Source organism: Cavia porcellus, unplaced genomic scaffold, assembly GCF_034190915.1.
Source record: "Cavia porcellus strain 051 isolate PalLab524CR breed Dunkin Hartley unplaced genomic scaffold, mCavPor4.1 scaffold_2, whole genome shotgun sequence".
NCBI classification, from domain to species: Eukaryota; Metazoa; Chordata; class Mammalia; order Rodentia; family Caviidae; genus Cavia; species Cavia porcellus.
In genome coordinates this window covers 78,328,583-78,350,509 of record NW_026947485.1, presented here as the reverse complement: position 1 = coordinate 78,350,509, position 21,927 = coordinate 78,328,583, and the positions used below count along the sequence as shown (strand labels likewise).

The 21,927-nt window shown below is 42.1% G+C and overlaps 1 protein-coding gene across 1 annotated transcript in view; it reads left to right on the top strand.

Annotated features, from left to right (window-relative positions):
- The window catches only part of Col17a1 (collagen type XVII alpha 1 chain), a 76,632-nt gene that overhangs the window by 4,524 nt on the left and 50,181 nt on the right, over window positions 1–21,927 (top strand). The window contains exons 2-4 of the mRNA XM_063244662.1: window positions 2,144–2,378; window positions 3,509–3,661; window positions 19,443–19,533. The gene's annotated coding sequence lies outside the window, so the exon portion shown is untranslated. The remainder of the gene's footprint in view (window positions 1–2,143; window positions 2,379–3,508; window positions 3,662–19,442; window positions 19,534–21,927) is intronic.

The following is a 21,927-nucleotide window of genomic DNA, read 5'->3' as shown; positions in this document are numbered from 1 at the left end:
AAAATAATTAAAACCCTAGAATTCAACCATAATGGTAAGTGATACCAACCCAAGTCACTCTATGTGTGTTTTAAAATTTCTTTACTACTTAAAGCTCCTGTTGGCCACTGTGTTACTCACCAGGGAGTGGTAAGATGCTTCTTCCATTTTTTCTATGATTATTATCTGTGGGACAATGACATAAACCTAAAAAACTTTATGAGGCTTTTTTATTATTTCAAATGGAAGGAAAACAATCGTCAGTATGTTTCTCTGTCTCCCTCTCTCCCTACCCGTGTGCATACAGTATACCTTTCAAGTCACAAAATTTTCATTTCAGGTTTAGTTCTTTTTAACATTTCCAGTTTTAGCCTTACTTTTTAAAATCTTGAAAATAATTTCACTGTGATCTAAATTCTGTTCCATATTTTTTTCTGTATTAATAATAATTTTTGTCTCATGTAGATATAGCTAGTGTTATAGGTATTTTTTAAACAATTAAAGAGATAAACACTTCTTTTGAAACCAAGATTAAAATTCACTGTGTGATGGTGCATGCCCTGTAATCCCAGCACTTGGGAGGCTGGGGCTGGAGGACTGCCATGAGTTTGAGGCCAGCCTGGGCCACGTAGCGAGATCCTGTCTCAAAAAAGAAAAAAAAAATCCACTCAGTGAGAAACTTCATAAACTTCATGATTAAGTTCATTTATAGTACCTATGGAACAAATTAAATTCAGGTTTGTAACAGAAGAAAAACTGCTGACTTTTCTTAACTGACTCACAATGTATCTTACATTTTTCTTATTTGTGTATAGGCTGAAAATTACCTTGAAAATCTCTTCTCTAGGTTTCTCTTGCCCTAAATTCCAATTGTTCTTGTTTTTTTTGGTACCACGGATCAAACTCACAACCTCATGCTTGCCAGGCAGGCAGGCACTTATGCCACTGAGCTAAATCCCCAGCCCCTCCAATTGTCCTTATAGACCTATCCACACTATGCAGGTATTTTAGTACTGTTATTTCATGGACTTCCCTTTGAGAATAATTGAAATACTCTTTCTTTGTTACCTACAGATCTAGTATGAATTCCAAAATGTGTTATTAGTGTACCTATAAAAACTACTGAAAATTTTGTTAACAAGTGGTAGCCTCTGCAGTTAACTGTTTAATATTCTTTAGCTAAATTAAGCAAGAAAGGATTGCGTGTTTCAACCCCAAAATGAAAAAGATCTTGACTTGGTCACAATACATCCCTAAAAGGTTGCCTCACCGAGTAGGATAATTGCTTGGAACTTGGAGATATGGGGAGGGTCAATGTTACTAGTGTGATAATCAGCAACTAGTGCTCTTGTCTGCCGGTATTCAGGGTGACGTATTGAACAAACCCGGAGAACTCCCGTCCCCCTGAAGACCCCATCCTTTTGCTCTACAGATCTGACATTCTGTCAACTCCATTAAGAACTAGAGAAGCAAAAGTGACTGACTCACTGCTGTTATTCACTGCTGCCCTCCTCCAAGGTGTGGTCCTTTGGAGAAGAATGGTGTGACTCAGGTTAGATTCATAATGGTGACCGGAGAGGCAGGCTGTGTGGGTGGGGAGCCAGAGTTCGACTGTGAAAATATGATGGGAATAAAAGCATGGCTCAGGGCCACATCCTCCTCAGATCCTTTATTAACTCAACTATGTCACCCTCATATTCACTGGAAGAGAAAGGCATTAGATGTCAGCAAATCCCTGAGCAACAGAACTTGGCTTATAATCATCTTCATCACCTTGAAGTCTGAGAAAAAACACCCCCCATGGTAATTTTACAGTACTGAAATCTGCTTGAAGTGCCAGTAAACATGTCAACTCAGTATTCTCCTCTTGTCTCTAATTACTCTTTCAGTCCTGAAGATACAAAAGGTATTTTTCTTGGCGAATTTGTTTTTTAAATGGAGAGTAAGGGTTTCTAATAGTTCCAGGAAAATAAGGCATTAAGAGACCATTTGACCGTGTTCTAGAATCTTACCGATCACTTTATTTGTTTTCTTCTATGCCTTGGAAAATTTAGTAAGTATAGGAGTAAATAAAATATGTGAATTTTGCTTTACCAGAAATTTTCTGACCTAGTTTCAGATCCAAGAGCGCAACTGAAACTCAATCCCTTTCCCGTCACTGCAGCCATCAAGAGAAGAGACGACCGCTCCACTGCCAAAGGCAGCACAACATGTCCCGGGTTCCCTCCACCGACCTTCCTGAGCCCCTCACCACCAGCTCTGAGTCGCTGCAGAGGAGCAGGGGCATGGTGGGAGAAGGCACAGCACCCCATGCCCAGACTCTGTGTCGGGATCCTGCCATGGGCCGGTGATATCAGCATGACCTGGCTCCCCACTCCCTTACACCTCTGTGACTACCAGTAAGTAACATGTCTGGCTTGTAACCCTCATGGAAAATGATATCACTGTTTTTTACAGTGAAAATGTGAAGATCTGTCTTCGCCACAGACAGATCTCAGAAAAGAAATGCGGAATGTGACTGCATTCACCCTGCTGTGGACCTCCGAGAGGTTACCGCCTATTTAGACCATGTTAGCACAGGATTGAGATAGATGCCACCTGTCCCTCACCAGTGACAGCTGGAGGCGAGTTCTCCTGAACTCTCCTTCCTCGCCAGCTTACCCTTAGGCCATGCTCTGATTATTACTATACTATCGACCAGTCCGCCTCATCTCAGTTATCACTCACTTTGTGTAAGTGCCTGCTTCCAAGTCAAATGCCCTTTGCTTACAGGCACTTCCAAACCTTTCCGAACCAATAGAAAGGTTATGTAAATCTTTCCAGCGCCCCTGAGTCCATGGGAATGCTGACTTAGTGTCTGTACTGTTTACTGTCTGTCTCACACCGTTATAACCTGTGACGCCTCACTCTACTGTGAGTGCTGGTCGCTGAAGGTCTCCCATGAACAGAATTTATACCAAGGGCAGGGACCACGCCCACTGGCAAAACAGGTCTCCTCAGGCCTCAGAAAGCTGCCCATCCAAGGAACACAGGTTTTGGAGGGCAGGCAACTAATCAGGTCTACATTAAGCAAATTCCCGTGAAACTATAAATTATAAGCTACTCGTAGTTTAAAAAAAAGAAAAAAAGCAAGTGTCAGGCTGGCATTGTCTGAAATGCCTGACTTTGGGCCATTGAAACACAGCTTCTGAACCTGCAGGAACATGCTTCTAAGATTTTTGTGAAGCTGCCAGATCTGTAACACAACAATAATTAGCATAAAGTTTGTGCAATTAAGCTGCCCAGAAAGGAAAGAATTTGAGTCTGATCCTCTTCCTAAAGAAAAGCCTCGTTGGTTCATATCATGCTCACAGAGCTATTTTCACAGGATTTGAAGAGGTGTCAAGCTGATTAGTGTCCGGTTCCCATCCCTGTCTACAGGAGTAGTGATTAATTTCCAGTCACCATTTTTCAGAATGAATCAGTGCATTTTACTGACTAAGACCTCCCGCTTTCTCTGAACACTTTCCACTTCCCTTCCTCAAAACAGGATCGAGTCCTCAAAATAAATGCAGAGAAGAAAAATTATTTCAGGGGGAGAAAATTGAGAGATACCCAAGAGTCCAACCTGGTTCGATGCCTAAAATGACTTCATTTTGAGGAGTAAACAGTGACATGTTTTCACAAGTTCGAAAGACTGCAGGTAAGAATCATTGGACTGATGAGAGTGCTCTGGAGGCTGGAATTAAATATTTGCATGCCAGCTAGCAGCTGTCAAGGCAAGCCTCGCAAACCATCTCCCAATCAATAATTGCTAACCTGAGAGTACCAGGCGCCTCCCTGGACACTGCGTTCACGACTGAAGTTGGTCCACATGAACATTCAGTCTCTGCCAAGAATCTTGCAGGAAGAGAGTGAGGAGGGGGAGGTGAGAGAGAAAGAGAAGGGAGGGAAATGGCTTCGCCCTTGCCCATAAGCAGAACAGTTCACGTTCTAAAACACTGTCTTTCATAACAAATTACTGTCTACTGGGCTTGTTTACTCCATACTACAAATTATTCTGCAGACTTCGCCTGGGCTTTGAGGAATAAGCACAGTCTAAACATCACGAATTCTGAGCACATTTGCTTTGGGCTAATTTCTGAGGAAGTCATGGTTTCTTCTTAAGGAGAAACACACATTTCATATTCTTCATGCCTTTAAATACAATGGAAAAAAGGATTGTGGAACATTAACATTTTGTGATAAGGAGGCAGACACACACCACACCCTCATGTGTACTTTTGTAGGAAAGGTGAGATATAACAGTCGGGTTCAGCCTGATTACACGTTGCAAATTTGATAAGCCGTGTTTTATAGTAGGTGAAATTTTGAATGGGTAAGGCTGTAAAGCCACAGGCTTTATACCTTCTCTGAATTTTCTTTCACATTCCAAACCTCATCTTTGTTGATTTTTCTTGCCATTTGCAGTGAATTGGGGCTGTGGTCACAGATGAGGAAGGTGAGGTTGCTTACTAATCTGTCCTACATGTGAGATAATCACAGGTTGTCAGCTTAAATTGAGGAACATGGGAGAAACTTATGGAGATTTTTGTTTGCATACAAGTTCTGAGGAATATAAATGACAGTAGTTCACAACTTTTTTCTCTGATTAGCTCATTCTGATGGAAATATGGCCATAGCAGGGAGTAGAAATGAATCAAAAGATCTGAGTTCTTTACTGACCTTGCTTGTTGGGGACCACAAATTCACTATGGCTAATTTTGCATGCTTTTCTAAGGGATAAATGGAGGTCTGGGATGGTCGGTGTCACCCATGTCAGATTTTCCATTAACTCTGTAGGGACAAGCTATCCTCTCCCTCCCACTAAGACTAAAACTAAGATCACTAGGGCAAGATCCTTCTTAGCATAAGATCATTTCCACCCTCTTGAGTCATCCTAGGATTCTGCTTGCCCACTAGCTATAAACCTCTAGTCTTCTGCCAAATTTGAAACCTTCACTTGCCCCCCATCATTGTGTACCCCCAACAAACAGTGGCCTTCTTGGAGTATCGCTCTGGGCCCATCTGGAGATGTTGACTTCCCAGTCACATCATGTATACTGCATTTGTCTCTGTTTTTTAAGTTTATCATCGCACTATACCCTTAACACAGGCAATCAGGGCCCTTAGTCAGGTTCCCAGTACTTGCTACTTAAAATTATGAGCTGTGAAATTTGGGAGGCTCAGCACAATTCTATGATGTTGGTTTTCTCCTTTACAAATTGTGGTCAGAAAGGTGATCTTTTTCCAAGTTGAGTGTCTGTCATTCCAGTTTGAATTATCAGTTCCTATCAAAGAGTTAAATGGAGTTATAGGTAAAATTCCATGTCAGAATAATCATTTTAATAATCCTATGGAAGATGTGCTGAATGCTGTAGATTTGAAAATAAACATTTTGTTTTGTTTTATTTTATTTTGGAATTGACAAATTCAACACTGGTGGCTCTGACATGAATTCAATCAGGGTCAGGTCGGGGGAAACTGACGTAGAAAACTTCTTTCTTTAATGACCTCTTTCCTCCTGTCAGTCCTTGGACATGGTCTGAGCCCCACCATCACAAGCCCAGGGCCTCTGCTAAGTCTCATCAGCCACCACTTGCCACTGCCCAGTCACTAATGCTTATCCGCTCTCCCACTTACCATTGTCCACTCTGCTTCTGTTTCTGTTTTCTTCTTTCCAACTCATGCCCCTGATGAGTGACCATTTGATGTACATAGTAGATGCTCACTAAATTTTGAATATATGGATATGAGAATGAATGGGTTATTTTATCATTAATTTAAAATGTGAGAACACTAAACAAGATAAGGAGAGAAAGTGACAGTGTAACCATATAGTAAGACAGAGACACAATGTGATGGACTGCATATTGAGAGCAAGTGGAGCTGTCACAGTGCCCTTCAGTTTTTGGAAAGCCATCCGCTGAAATTACTTACACTTAAACAAAAGGAGATAACAAAAAGAGACACTAAACACCATCAATATAAGCAAAAAAAGCTAATGGATTCCATAGCAAAGTGAGTAAATGCTAAGTCTGGAGAAAAGAAGTTCGAAACCCCCCGCAGAATTATATTTTTAAAATTCTCTTGTGCCACCTATGGGAATATAAAATGGCACAGCCAATGTGACAGTACGGGAGTTCTTAAGAAAACTAAGCACAGAATTACTGCCTGGTGCCGCTTTCGAGTGTACCTGAAAGCATGAATGGTGGTTCCCACAGACACCCATGCACCTGTGCTTGTAGCAGCACTGTGTTCTGCAGTGAAGAGGTGGAAGTGACCCACAGGCCCAACGGCAGAAGCACAGATAAACCCAGTGCAGTGTACACAAGCGTGGACCACGGCTCCTCCTTAGAAAGGGAGGAAAGTCTGGCATGCACTGCTACATGAATAGGCCTTGAAAACATTCTGCCAAGTGAAATAAGCCAGGCACCAAAAGATAAACAGGCCAGGAGTCCATTTTATGTGCGGTATCTGGAGTGAATTCTTGGGACAGAAAGCCCGATGGTGGTCTGTGGGTGCTGGGGGAGGGAGCAGGATGGAGTAAAGGGTCCAGAGGCGGAGGAGGAGGTGGGGAGAGTTGTTCAGTAATGGGAGGCACTTGGTGTCACAGAGCTGCACCCTTACATCTGAGTGTCCTCCTTGCTGGGACGAGACACTTGGTTCCTAACCCCCCAAAAAAGAGAAGCTTATTTTGTCTCAGGTTTCAGTCCCTGATCTGCTGGCTTCCAGGCAGGATGGCATCGTGGGAGGGTTTGGCAGGAGAAGAGCTGCTTACCTCATGGGAGGAGCTGGACAGGGGGATAAACCCTTCCACCAGCCTCCAGTCTCTCTAATCCAGCCAAACCCACGTCCTAACAGCCAGTCAACTCCCAATCCCCATGATCAGTCACCTTCCAGAAGCCCCACCTATGAGCCAGAAGCTCTTGGGCAAATAGATAAATATAAACCAGAGCAGTGTACGCTAACAGTTTTTTCCAGGGAAAATATTTGTGACCTGAGATTGTTTTGAGTACCTTTTCTAAAGGGAAAACTGTTCCTCCAGTCTGATCTAAGCCCTTCAGCTGCCTGATCTCCTTGTGTTTCATATTATTGCTTCATATTTTGCTGTCACTGAGCCCAGGAAGACAGCGCTCACCATTGTAAACATAAACAGACTTCGAATCTGTGCCTCCTTTCAGGGTGATGCCAGCAGTCATCTTTGCACGTGGTGCTTTGGAAGAGAGGTGACCTTTCACGGCATCGTCCCCTCCCGCCCAATGTATACACACTCTTGAACCAGTCTTATAAAAGGTAGCATAATTTTCAGTCTGCAGCCAGCAAATGGAGTGAGTACCAATCAGGTCTGTGGAAATCAACCCACACCTTTAGCTTCAGGAAAGCAAGTCAGATAGCACAGCCTGAAGTCAGTATGTGCTGGGTATAGTACACAGCCACAGTACTGAATTTCACTCCATAATGTATATCAAATGCCACACTGTGCATCATGAATATATTCTGTTGTTATTTGCCAGTTTAAAGATAGAACTTTTAAAGTATGCTGATTTTATTCTGCTGCATTATATACTGATAGTGCAGTACCTAACAAGTGTAGGTAAATATGATTCTTTTCAGGGGTGACATATAGAAGTTTTATTTCTGAGATTAGTTTCATTTGCTCCTGTTTGTTTATCTGTCTGCCAAAATACATCTTGTTTCCCACTCCTCTCCAACCTCACTGTGCTACTCAAGCCTAGGGCTGGCCTGGGCACCACAGCAGTCTCCTGATTGCTCTGCTGAGGTCTGAACTCGGACACCACCGTCCCCGTGCCATTTCCCACATCCATCCTTCCTCTACATCGCTGCCAGGAGAACCTTGGCAGAGACCTGGAAATCCTCCCATGACTTCAAACCCTTTTCAGGAAAAATGAAAACGGCTCGCCCTGCCCATCATTCACACATGGCTTCTCGGCTTCACCTTTTCCTACCTTGCACACAGCCTTGCTAAATTACGCACTGCAATTCCCAGCACAGGCCACTCCCTCTCCTCCTTGTTATCTTGTGTAGAAAGCACGAGCATGTGCATGCCTGTGCACACACATACAGGGCTCCCTAATCAGGTGAGTCCTTACTTCTTCCAGAGATTAGGATCAAGAGTCAGAATCCTGGGGCAGAGGTGCAGCTCAGAAGTAGAGAACATGTAACATGCATGAGGCCAGGGCATCAATTACCAGGGTCAAAGGGGAGCGAGAGGCAGTGGTAAGATTCCCGCCTCCTCTCACCTGCTTTCCAGCAGCCCCATTCTCTCTTCAGTCTCTCTCCTCCAAGTCTGCTAGGTAGCCTTAGGTATCTTTCATACTCCGCAGCATCCTGAGGAATCATACATATTTTCTGTGAACTACTTCAGAACAAGGACTGTGTCTTTGATCTCTGTATTCCTAGCACCCCAACAAAAGTCTTACCAGCTTTGGGGGTTCAATTGGAAGGTACAGTGTTAAGAGCAGGGGGAAAGTGCCTAAAGGAAGTAAGAGAAGACTGAGCCAAGGAGGGCTTTGTGGGGGAAAAATGCCTGTGTATCATCTTCACAGCAGTCCTGATAGAATCCTTGCAAAGCAAAAAGACCAAGAGACTCTATCTCAAAAACTTTAAAAAGCCAAAGGGTTGAGGAAGTAACTCAGGGCAAAGGCCCTGGATTCAGTTGCCAGTAACACCAAAAGGAGGAGGAAAAGAAGAGGAAGAGGGAGGAAAAAAAAGGAAGAAGAGGAGGAGGAGGAAAAGGTGGAGGAAGTTTTAAACACCTGCCTAAAGACTAACTCGTAGGGATGCAGAGTGCCATGCCCAGGATGTGTCCTCCTGTCAGAGGTGAAGAAGGAAGTGCTGTATACAGAGTAGTAGGTAGGAGCAAGGACACCAGAGTCAGGCACACCGGACCTAAACCATCACTCTGCCCTTATAAGCTATTGACGATAACCTCCTCAAATGTCTCTTGGTACATAATACCGGGTAATGACCCCATTAACTGTGCTGCTGCAAAAAACGTGATTCATGTGGGACTTGTCACAGAGCAACGTCTAGCATACAGGTTGTGAAAGCCTTGGTGGCTGTCCTGGTGGTTACTTAAGGCTACAGATGGAGACAGATGGCCAGAGCTAGTGTTAAGTTTTCCCCTCTCGTTCATTCTGCCAAATGTGCTCTGCGAGCTGGGCCAAGGTATTTCACAGGGAAAATCAAACAAGATAATCTTTTCCAAATTTATAGAAAAAAATCAAAAGAAGTGGAATGCTTGCATTTTTTCCCATATGCTTTTCTTAAAATTGAGTATCTGTTGTGGATAATAGCAGATAACAGGATGAATAAGTTGTAAATAAATATTAAGATCAGTGAACTCATTTAAATGTCTAAAGAACACTCAATGAATATTTGTTTTATGAATGATTTTTCTCTTCTAAGCATATAGTTTGTCATTTTTTCTGTTAGTATGATTGCTCATAGATCATACAAGTGATTTTTTTTTAATGTTTTTGGTCTTTTTGAGACAGGGTCTTGTTATGTAGTTCAGGCTGGCCTTGAGCTCACTTTGTAGCCCAGGATGGTCTTGAATTTGCAATGAACCTCCTGCCTCAGCCTCCCAAGTGCTGGGACTACAGAAATGTGCCACCATACCCAGCTCATATGAGCCAAATTAAATATGACCTTATTTGGTGTTTTTCTGCACAGGCACCCTAACTTTTCTTCTTTGACCATGTGCGGAAGTACACATCTGCTATTGTCTGAAGCTTTGGAATCTCGGTTTTCAAGACATCCTCAAGATATTACCACATTATTCATGGGGAGCCCAACCAGTCTTCTCTTAACCTCTCTTAGAGGAGAAGATTTTAAAAATATAGATGTAAAAAACAAAACCTTGATTGTTACACACTTGTTTTATTTGTCGTATCCTATGAATAAAGGAAGACATCCATACTCTCTCAGGTCACCGTACATGAGGATTATCTTGAAAAGTGGGAGTAAAAAGAGATGGAGAAGTGAGGCTTGGCGTGCACACTTGTAATCCCATCACCCTGGGAGGCTGAGGCAGAAGGATCACAAGTTCAAGTCCAGCCTGGGCAATTGAGCAACTTTGTTTCAAAACTTATTTTTTAAAAAATGTGAAAGGCTGGGAGTGCAGTTCAGTGTGAAGATCATAGGTTCAAGCCCTTGTACTCTCCCTCTCAAAATTGGTGGGAAATCCAGAGGAAGTGAGTCCCTGCTTCAGCCGTGAGCTCCCTCTGTCCCCAAGCAAAAATCCAAAATCCTTCTTACTGCTCATACTGGACAGGCAGCTGCTTGCATTTTGGAAAGCACAAATGACGAGGCCTTGACTCATTTTCCTGTCAGAAATCTGCTGCGGCTCAGAGTGACTTGTCTACTGCTTGCTCTTGATAGGTGGGCAAGTCTAGAACATTCTTAGGTTCTGACAGGCACCTGTCTGCAGGTAGCCTTGGGCTGCCCTGGTCCTGGTGTTACTTATACTGTGTTTGCACTTCCACATCTGCCATATTTATTCAAAGGCATGGGGGAAAAAAGGATATGGGGATCTCTCATCATTAGGACAAAGAGGGGGTTAAAGAACGTGGTGTGAATTTGGGGACCCAAGTCTAGATCTTCCAGGTGGTCCATCCTTCTTGAGGGTCTATATGAACATGTCAGTTTGAGGCGAGTTTCATTCTTGCAAGTAATACTTCACATTCAAGGAGCTTTTACAATCAGAACTTTAACTTGTATTTTATCAGTTTCCTGTCTTAATTCCTGTCTTTATTGCTGTGAATCTAATATGCTAACAAAAACTAAGAATAGTAATCCTTCTTCCTGAGGCATCAATGCCTAGACATAAGTAAATTTATAAGCAAGCACTCTTATGCTTAGCTTTTATTTTAAACAGAAAGATTTTGGACCCTCTTGGAAAAAGCTCCTGGAAAGCTCTAATTTCTCATTGAAGTTACTGAGCCCTGATATTGTTAAATATACCACAAATAAATCCTTATGTACACAAAATCTTTTTCTGCAGTCTAACAATTTTGAATTTAAGGAATTAGACTCTCAGCCTTTTGTACTCACAGACAGTCTCACTAATCTCAAAATGTGTAAGCAGTATAATCAAACTAGCTTATTACAGGAGAACAAAGCCGATTTGACATTACTTAATCACTACAGCAAACTGGTATTTTAACAGGATAAAAAATTAAAGGTCACATGATCATCCAAACAGGGAGTTAAAATAATTGATAAAATGTAAAATTTAGGACTAAGAATGTAGACAGTGGTGAAGCATTGCCTCGCATGAGTAAGTTCTATCCTAGTACCACAAAATAAATAAACAAACATTCACTCAAGCCTTTGAAAAAAGCAAATTAGGGCTGGGTGTGTAACTCAATGCCACAGCATTCATGAGGGCCTGGGCTTAATTCCTAGCACTGCAAAAGAAGGGATTACTATTTAAAAGAAAATTAAATGGAATTTCTTTGATGGAAGATTTAATAAAAACACATTTATGATGTAGTGGTAAATTTTTGAAAGTGTTTCCTTTAAAACTGAGCATAATGTCTACTAAGAAAACTATGGAATAAACTATGTGTTGATTAAAAACTGTAAGCATCTATAATACAAACCTTAAGACCTACAAACTATTTTTATGAAGTATATAAACTATAAAATATAGAGAGCTATAAAACATTCTTCTGAGAAATCTTAGACCTAAATTAATGATGTTAGAGAAAAGATTCATGAATGGGAAGACTATATTTTAAAGATGTTAGGTTTCCTCAAGTTGATATATGTATTTTTACAATTTCAAAGCAAAAAATTTCTTGTATGTTTTCACATGTGTATTGGCAAGCTGATTCTGAAGTTTAACTGGAAATACAAAGGACCAGTAACTGCTAGAGATGCCTTGGAAAAGAAGGAGGAATAACTTGCTTCACTAGATATCTTGATGTGTAGCAGTGTAGAATTTTAGAGCAAGGATAAATGAATATCCTTGGGAAAAATGCAACCCAGAAACTACCTATGAATGTATAGAAGTTTTGTTCATTGTAATAGTAGTTGTGCAAAGAAAGAAATGGGAGAATTGATACATGTATGTAACACATCTTGATTCTTTTTTCCCTCCTCCTTAGCCCCTATTTTTTGCCAGCATCAGATTCATTTATTTATCTGGTAAGTCTTTATAAAGTTAATTATCATACATACAGATTAACAGCCAGACCAATAGGCCAAAAAACGGGTAGACCATATAAGACAATTATACTAGATCAAAATACACTTTAGATATACTGTTTATGCCAAATTACTTTTCCCCCTCTTTTTTCCTTTTGTCTTTCTTTTGCACTCTTTTTTTATATTGAGTTTTCTCATAGAAGAGAAACCATGTGACATTTAAATTTATGTGTTTGATTTACTTCTCTTAACATTACAGTGTCAAGGTGCATCCGTCTTCCTGTGGATTTTGACAAATGAATATTGATATGCACCCAACATCATAGTTGAACAGGTAGTTTTAAGTTGGTGCTTGCTTTCTTTGCTTCATGCAATTTCCACAATGATTATTTGACCATATGACTGATTGATTTTTATCTTCTTTCTACTAAAGCTATTTCCTAGAGAGTATGCAGGTTTCCTTTTATGTCATTGCCCAGTAGTATAAGTTAAGTAATATCAAAATAAAAATTCTGGGCCAAGAACATCAGCAAAAGAAGTTGCTTCCCAGGACAACAATTTCAGGGATAGCCCACCTTCCACTGTCTTTGGTAGCTGTCAGATTATCTCCAGGCTGATGAGAAGTTCTGTTGCAATGTTTCAGGGTGACCTGCCATGGGGCATTCTACACTCAGCTCCACACTGAGGGTCTCTGAGTCACCCTCTTAGTCAACACGGAATCACCACAGGATGTACCGTCCTGCTTCTGCCTTGTCATCTCACTGCCTCTTCCCAGGTGACCCTGGATCAGTTCAACCTGGCCAGAATCAGCACAGTGTTATTCTCCTTCCCCCATGGCCCTTGGACAGCATGTTGGAAATGACTGACACTCTAGGGAAAGGAGACAGCTGTTCTCCCCCACGTTATTCACAGAGAAGAAGCAGGTGGTGGTGGCTTTCCGCAACACTCAGGACTAAAGGGGAAACCTAACAACTGCATCTTGGTCTCAGAGTGAACGTTGCCATGAGATGACATGACTCTGCTTGTCAGTCACTGAACAGAACAAGTAGGAGGCATGTTGGTTATACATTGGAAGAAGAGAAAGCAGACATGCTCGAGTATATTAACAACCCAAAAGCTTGTCACACAGACAAAACTCATGAATAGAACTGATGAAATCTAAAGTCAAGAAGCACATCAAAAGCAATCTAGAGGCTGGTGGTAGGCTGTTTGCTATGGGTTCATTCTCTAGTACTGTAAGAAAGGAAGGAGAGAAGGAAGGAAAGAAGGGAGTGAAAGGAGAGAGGGGATGGGTTTACCAACATTGTAAAGCCGACAGCGTTGAAATTTGGACCAGCTCTTATTAGAACTGTCTGTTTTGTAGTGTCCATAAGGCCATTTTATCACAGTTCAGAGCTGCTTTCCATATGCCTGACCTTGGATCTCGGCAGCACATTGGGAAGCATTAGACTCATGTTTACCCTTGGTGAAATACACTTTTTTCTTGAAGGAAATATTTAAAATTGTAGGATAGAGTCAAGTCTCTAAGAAAATAAAACAATTGTTAATCCTTTCTACCTGTTCGGTTTGTACCCCTTTGATCATGGTGATTATTACCTAGTCAATAAAACAGTTCCCCCAAGAACTGTGAGGACACAGTGCACCCGTGAGCTGTGTTGCAGCCCAGAAGCGGACCTTCCACATCCTTCACACGCACTGGTGCCTGTGTCATACACCATCCCAGCGTAAGCCTCATAGAGATTCTCAAGAAAGCCTGTATCTCATTTTCATCCTCTGTCACTCCTCTTTGCTATTATCTCAAACTGTCCTGTGTGTCCTGTGTGGGACGTGTCCTTTGCTGTATGACAAATGAATGTGTTGTCCTTATACGAAAATGAGTCTTGATTCTGAGCGCCAGTGGTCTCGCTCTCAGCCTCAGCCTCCCCTGCTGCAGTGACAACCACCCCTAACACAGTGGGTCATGCTGTGCTTTCATATTCTATTTAAAACCCACAGAAAACTTTTCATAGAGCTTGTATGGGTTAAGTCATTTGTTCTGAGTGCTTGTGCTGTTTCCTTTAAGAGATTGCAATAGAAAAGAATACACCTCAGGTCTCTAAGGCACGGAGTCCAACCAAAAGAGAATGCCTGCGTTGGTTTTCACAGCCTGCAAACTGATGGAATTTCTACTCACAAAGGAAAATCCTGGGGCTGCCAAGAAGGCGGGGTGCACAGATGAAGACTCAGCTCGTGAGGACAGCTGCTGTACGAATAGCAGGTGCTTTCGGTGGCTTAAAAAAAATCACAGGAGTCTTCCAAGCCTCTTCCTGGAACAAGCACTGGGGAAAAAAAGTCTCTAGAAAATGCTCTTTTTGTAGCTCTGAACACCGTTCAAAAGTACCAGATGCCATCACGGTCTTACCAAACCCCTTACAGTGAGGGAAAAACTCTTACACTTTCCCTATGCATTCCCCAGAATGTGCCACCCCAATAAGTCAAGGAGTGCCTGTGTCTTGCCGTTTACCTGAAAATGTCTCCAGGTTACCATCATGACATGTCATCATGGGAAGAGATTAGAGTGTCAGGCTTAAGAACAAGCTGGCAACAGAACCCCTCAAAGAAAACATACACAAATTACAAGGCTATAAAAACTGCACGGCTGGAAAAGCAAGTAAGGGCTTGTCCTTTGCCTTCCTAAGGTGAAAGGAGGGGCCATCCCCCACGTGGGAAAGGCAGATGGAGCTGCACTCACACCTTTCTTTCTGACCCCCATCTCACAGATGACAAGGTCAGGGTCGGGCGGCACTCAGGGGAGGGCATTTGCTTAGCATGAAGGAGCCTCTAGGTTCCAGCCTCAGCACCTCAGAAACAAAGCCTGTGAGACAGGAATGGGGTCTGGTCACACTTTTGACACCTAGCCTTGTCACCTGCTGCACAGAGCCTGCTCCAGTACTGGGGAAGAGGAAGGGCTGAACAGCCCAACGTGCGCCCCTAATGCCTTCCCCTCACCTCACTCACAAAACGGTGAAAATTTAACCCAGATTGGATATGGCTAAGAAAACCTTGATAGGGAAAAGAAGGGGAATGGAAAAGTGCCTGGCTCTTTTGAAGGGCTCTAGCTTCATTCTACTTTCTGACATGGGGGAAACCAAAAAAAAATCCCATCCACCTCAACACCTTCCTTCTCTTCTCTTTCCTCTTTTCCCATCTGTTTTTTTTCTTTGATCTAGCACTCATGGTTTCTTTCATTGGTCTTTTTTTTTAACAGAATATTACTAAGTTGCCAGGACTGGCCTTGATTTCCTAATCCAGAACTCTTCCCGCTCAGTCTTCCATGTGCTAAGATTACAGGCCTGTGCCACCACATCTAGCATGATTTCCTTCTTCAGTCTACTTCAAAAACCTGTACTCCAATAAATTGGAGGATTCAGAACAAATTGGGTAGATTCCTAGATACTTATGAATTACAGAACTGAACTGAGATTTAAAAGACTGAATAATCCAATAACAGGCAATAAAATGGAAGCAGTATTTAAAAAAAAAAAAAAAACCTGCTAAGAAAAGCCTAGGTCCCAATGGATTCGCTGCTAAACTCTATAAGAACTCCAGGAAAGATCTAATGTCAGCACTCCTCAAACTCTTCAATGAAACTGAATGGGAAGCAGTACTCCCAAAGTCATTCCTGGATGCCAGCATTATCTGATTCCAAAACCAGGCAAAGATCCAACCAAAAAGTGAACTAGAAGCTAATCTCTCTAACAAACACAGACACAAAAATCCTTACCAAATACTGATAAAGAATGCAACAATCATTGGAAAGATCACACATCGTGACCAAGAAGGCTTCATCCCAGGGATGCAAGGATGGTTCAACATACATGAATCAATAAATATGATGCATCACATAAACAGAAGCAAGGACAAAAACCACAAGACCATCTCAACAAACAAGACCCAACATCCTTTCACCAGTTAAAAAAAAAAAACCTGAAGACAACAGATATAGAAAGACCTTCTCTCAAAATAGAAAAAGAAAACTGTTTCTCAACCTGATAAAACCTACTTATGACAAACCTACTGTCAACATTATATTAAATAGGGAAAAGCTGAAAGCTTTCCCTCTAAAATCAGGAATAAGACAAGGGTGTCCACTATCATCACTCCTGTTCAATATAGAACCTGGATCAGTCAGAGCAATTAGACAAGAGAAATGAATGAAAAGTTTATGTATTGTAAAGGAAGAAATTATCATGATTTGCAGATAAGATAGACAAAATCAACAGACAAAAATTATGTGTTCCTGTAATCCAATCATGAGCTCACTGAGAAAGAAGTTAGGAAAGTAATACTGTTCATGATAACTCAAGAAAAATTAAATACTTAGGAACTAATTAACCAAAGAAGTGAAAGACTCTTACAAGGAAAAATACAGTGCTCTGAAAAGGGAGATCAAGAAAATTTAAAAAAAGAAGAGAAAAAAATAAACTTATGTAGATAGTCCTGATGACATTTAACAAACACTTGTTTGCAAAATACTTTAACTCCTTGTTTAAAAATGATAAATGGTCCAAAAAATAGACTTTAATAAATGGCAAATGGAAATAAAGAAAAGAAAAACTATATGAGTTGAAATAAACTTTTCAACAAAATGCTAATAATCAAATTCAGTAACACACAGAAAAGTATGTCATGTCCAGCTGGATTCTATCCAGGGAATACAAGGCTGAGTCTACACTTCATAAACCTATCAGTTGCATCAATAAAAATGATGGAGTAAGGACCTTGAATATTTTCTTTTCTGTAAAATAATGAGGAAACTGCGATGGGGGGGATTCAAAGGAGAAAGGATTGTATTTTCAACAAATGGATTCTAGAACAATGGTGATATCTCTATCTGTATCTCTGTCTCTATCTCTTTCTATATATCTATACCTGGCTGTACACTCCTTGCACAAATTAACTCAAAATATCTTGTAAAATGAGTCAAGATAATCAAATTCCTAGAAGAAAACACAGAAAATAATCTTTGGAGCTATAAGATTTCTTAGGACACCAAAGTATGATTTAAAATAGAAAAAAAATTGATAAATGGGACTTCATCTCCCAAATACTGTTAAGAAAACGACACGTGTAGCCAAGGACTGGGTCGGCAAAACCTGTCTGATAAAGGACTAGTATGCAGAATATACAAAGAACTACCAAAGTTCAAATACTGAGAAAACAACCTGTTTCAAAATGAGCACTAATTTGAGCCAAAAGAACATGCGCGAATGGCGAATAAGCATGAGAGAAGCTGATCCACATTTTCAGTCACCCTAGGAGTACAAGTCAAAACCACAATGGGACACCACTCTGGGCTTGTTGGAAGGGCTAAAATCAAACAAGCTGGCAATATCATCACAGCCCAGATCTGAGAAGGCCCCAGGGAGGGCACGGGCCCTCAGCTTACCCCAGGCAGGTCCTCAGCCTCTCACTGCAGAAGACGATTCCTGGACGCCTCATGTGTGAAGCACAGGCATTTTTACTAGGCAGAGCTGGGAAGCACATGCTGTTGGCACAGGTGCTTGAGGGGGAGACATGCCCTGCTGCGCTGTTAGGAGATGTATGTGGTCTTGGAGGCCGCTGTTAGGAAGGATGGCAATAAAATATTGAGTCATTTACAGCTGCTCCTTTATGTTAAGGTCAGGCTGCTGCCCTTGATGAATCAGGCTAAGTCCTGGGCTGGTAGTGCTCTCAAGGGTTTGCAGGTTGGGGAGTGAGGGGCAGGGAGAGAAGCACACAGGCCTGGGACCAAAAGTGTGGATGACCGCAGACAACCTTGACTACCCCTGACAAAGTGTTCATCTCCTTCCCACCTGTCCTTATTTCTTCGGTCCTACTAATCTACATAGTACTGTCGCCTGATTAGAGTTTTGCAGCTCTTTCCTTACCCTCACATGCCACATCCAGTTATTATGCACTGTGCACAAAGACCTAGGGACCATCCACAGCCATCGTCCTACCTCACTGTTGAGGGCTACTGAGGACACAGAATGCCTAGAGCTCACCTACATGAAGCAGCACTGCAGGGTGCAAGAAGCTTTCTCTCTGCCCTCTGGAAGTCCACTGGATGGCTGACCACAGACAGACTAATAGGAGAAAAGATGCACAGGTTTATTAATGCTCACGGGAAGAATCACAGGAGTATGAGTACCGATTAATCTGGTGAGATTCAGATGCTTGGACACCTTCACAGGGAAAACATAAGCATCTCTGAGAGTGGTTAAGTGATAAGGAGGGGCTGAATGGACGTAGAAACAGAGGTCGGCTTGCAAAATGATTCTCTGAATGAGCTGAAAGGTCAGACCCTGTCTTGTGACCAGGTCCGGATTATCTAGTGTGGGTGCATCCCTTGTCGTCTTCTCTGAGATACCTAACGAGATCTTAGGGTGGGCATGGAAAGCATTATGTTCTCTTTCTTTGGTCTGTGGGCTTTATATATATAAGGACTATCAAAATTACCATATTAAAGTTTTCCCAGACAATATGGGCAGAGGCTTTGAATCAGTCTGTTTCTCCAGTTCAGCATATCAAAGCACCACACTTTGGGGTATTATTTTCTGAGACTCAGTACAAACACTATAAAAGCAGTCTGCCTGTTTCTCAAAAAGTCGGATTTTTTACAAAATCTGATATTTATTTACCTGGGCCATCATTCCACTCCTAGGTGTTTATGCGAGAAAAATGATCGTTTGTATTCATACAAATCTGTTTGAATGCTGATAGCAATCTTATTTACAATAGATGAAAATGAGAAACGGTCCAAATGTCCATCATGTGAATATGTACACCATTGTATGTCAGATGTTGGACTATTATCTGTAACAAAGAAGACAAACCAATCACATACCCAGGAATGTGGATGAATGTCAAATACTAAGACAAAAAAGCCAGACTCTGAAGTACAGTATTGTATAAACAGGCAGAACTATAAAGATAGAAAACAACTCAGTAGTTGTCAGAGGCTGAAATGAAGGTGGGCTAAAGTGAGGATGAGGGAATCGGGGGTGTAAGGAATTGTTCCATATCTTGAACATTGGTAGTTACTGAGCTGTGTGCATTTGCCAGAATTCCTAGGGAAGAGGAGTTCTGCTGGGTGATAGATACCTAGTGTGCACATGGCCCTGGATGCAATCACCATACCAAAAACACACAAGAACACAAACTTCTAAATGCTAAAAAAGGAAAAAAAAAAAAAAAAAAGGGTGAACTTCGCTGAGTGTAAATAGTCTGATTGCAAATCATTCCAGGTTCCAGGAAAAGGTTAAAGCACCAGAGTCCTTAAAACACTGGGTGAGAACCACAGGTGTGACCTTTGTGCCCAAGCCATCAAGCCTTCAGGTGAGTATTACAGGCAGTGGAATGCACAACTGATGAGTCTGCCCTGTGGTGAGACCTGGTTCTCAGTGTGAGTGTGTATGGAGATATACCCTGGGGAGCACCCTAGCAACCACAAACCAGATAATAGGGTGCGGTCTCCACGTTAATGAGGTTCGTCTTTGTGTGAGCATGTTCTGAGAAAAGCAAGCCCATGTCCTGAACCAAGGCCTGCAGCACAAGGGAATGCTTGATACCTGACAGGTACCTCAGTTCCTTGGCCTGGAAGCCATTAAAATCCAGTGATCAGGGCAGCTGTCAGTTTCCTGCCCACTGTGTTTAACTGGGGCTTTTACTTGCCCTCTAACAAGGATCAATCCTAACATAAATTTTAAACAACTGTGTGATTTTTTTTATAAAAGAATGCACATCTCCTCTTGTGGGCTGTACTGAGCTTTCCTTCTCCTTGAGGCTTCCCACATCCCTTCCAGGGCATTTCTGAACAGAGTATAGGTGACTCACTGGTTCCAGGTCTTAGGGAGCCTTCACTCCACCAGGGGAGGCAGGTAAACATTGCCAGACATGAGGCTAAAAATGACTTCCCACCCAACAGGAGGATTTTCATTTGTTCCACTGACATAGGAAATCTTTTGTCCACCATTTTTTCTCTGATTATGAAAGGTGTCTTAGTGTGTACAAATCACCAGAGACTGGGTATTTTGTAAAGAAAACGAACTTACTTCTCAGGGGGAGGGGTGGTAGGTCCAAGTTGCAGGGACCAGCCTCTGGTGAGCACCTTCCAATGCTGAGTCATATGTGACAGAATCTATCCCCATGACAAGTGCATTCATTCATTCATTCATGAGGGCAGAGTCCCAGTGACCTAGTCATCCCTTCCAGGTCCTCCCTTTCAACACTGTCACCATGGGGATTCTTCCCAACACTCAGCTCTGCAGGATGCACTCAAACCAGAGTAAAGGAGAGTTACTGATAAGATTAACCCTTCACATATTTTTCTTTGGCTCATGGTTGTTTTTTGATAAAACTAATTATAAATATTAAACAATTAGGAACTAGTTTCGGATCATTTATAGGGGCGTGCACTAGAAATAACACACAATAGTTTTAAACTAATCAAATATGTCACCCATAGGTGATACATTCTAATATTATCCTATTGTCTTAATACCTAAATTCTTCAAGACAAAAAACACAGCCAGTTTTTAAAGCTTCACATTTATAATAACTTAGGAAGGAACACAGGACAAAATGGGGGCTGGGAAGAGTCCAACCCAAGGGGAAGAAGTTTGCTGCTATTGTTTTCTTATCTTTCCCTGGAATGTAAGCTCTGACACATGGGCTTCTGAGAAAAGTAAGTTGGCAGAGAGAGGAATCCCTGTGGCCAGTGGTTGGCTTGTGTCTTAGTTACTTTTCTTTCATTGTTGAGACAAAATACCCAATGCCCACAGTTAGAGGAGGTGTTTTACTTAGCTCACAGTTTGTGGAGATTTCAGTCCACAATCAGCTAGCCCAGGGCACAGTGGGCAGCACAGGAGCAACAGGTCACGGCAGCACAAGACAGGGAACAACCAAGAGCAAGCCTCTTCTCCCTTATATGGTATGCAGGTAACTCACCCTCAGACGAATGTAGCACTCACACCATCTCTGTGCCCTCCTCTTGCACAGGAGTTTACACAGGGAGGACCCTGGCCCCCTGCTGAATCTCTTAGTTAAACTTCTAAACTTTGCAAGTTGACCCAGTGAGCCACGGAAAGGACATGTCCGCTACACCCCAGGATGTGGAACTGCTGAGTTAAACTTCTAGACTTTTTAAGTTGACACAATGTATCAACAATGATAGCATGGAAGAGTCTCAGCGTTATCTGGGCCCAGAAGTCTCTCAGACTAACAGCAGCCTCTCAATGTCATTGTCCCTGTACATTTGTTACTATTGCCCCCTTGGGTTCCTGTTTCATGTTTGCCAGGCTGAAGCCAGGCCCTTTTGGAGTCAATAGCTACAGTACCTCATCAGTCCCACTACCTGACCTCTCTGTGTTCTACTACACTCTGTTCTCACCATGCTAATCCTTTATCAGCACAGCCCTGATAACTCCATTTTCTAAAACACCCGACCATTCCCCATCACCTTTGGAATGACACGGACACTCCTCAGAAGCAATTTCCATCCACAGTTGGACCAGCTCAGCCTACCCTTCCAACCTCACCTATCTGCTCCTTCCTATGTCTCTGCCACCCTCAGCTTCTCCATACACCATCCCGAGTCCATGTTCAAATGATGCCTGCAACAGGAAGTAGCTTTCCTTAATCCTCAGCTAACTCACGGTTTATGTTGTCCCTGTGTTGTAATTATTTGCATGCGTAGTAAATGTACCCATTCCCTTACTGTAGAGCTCTGGG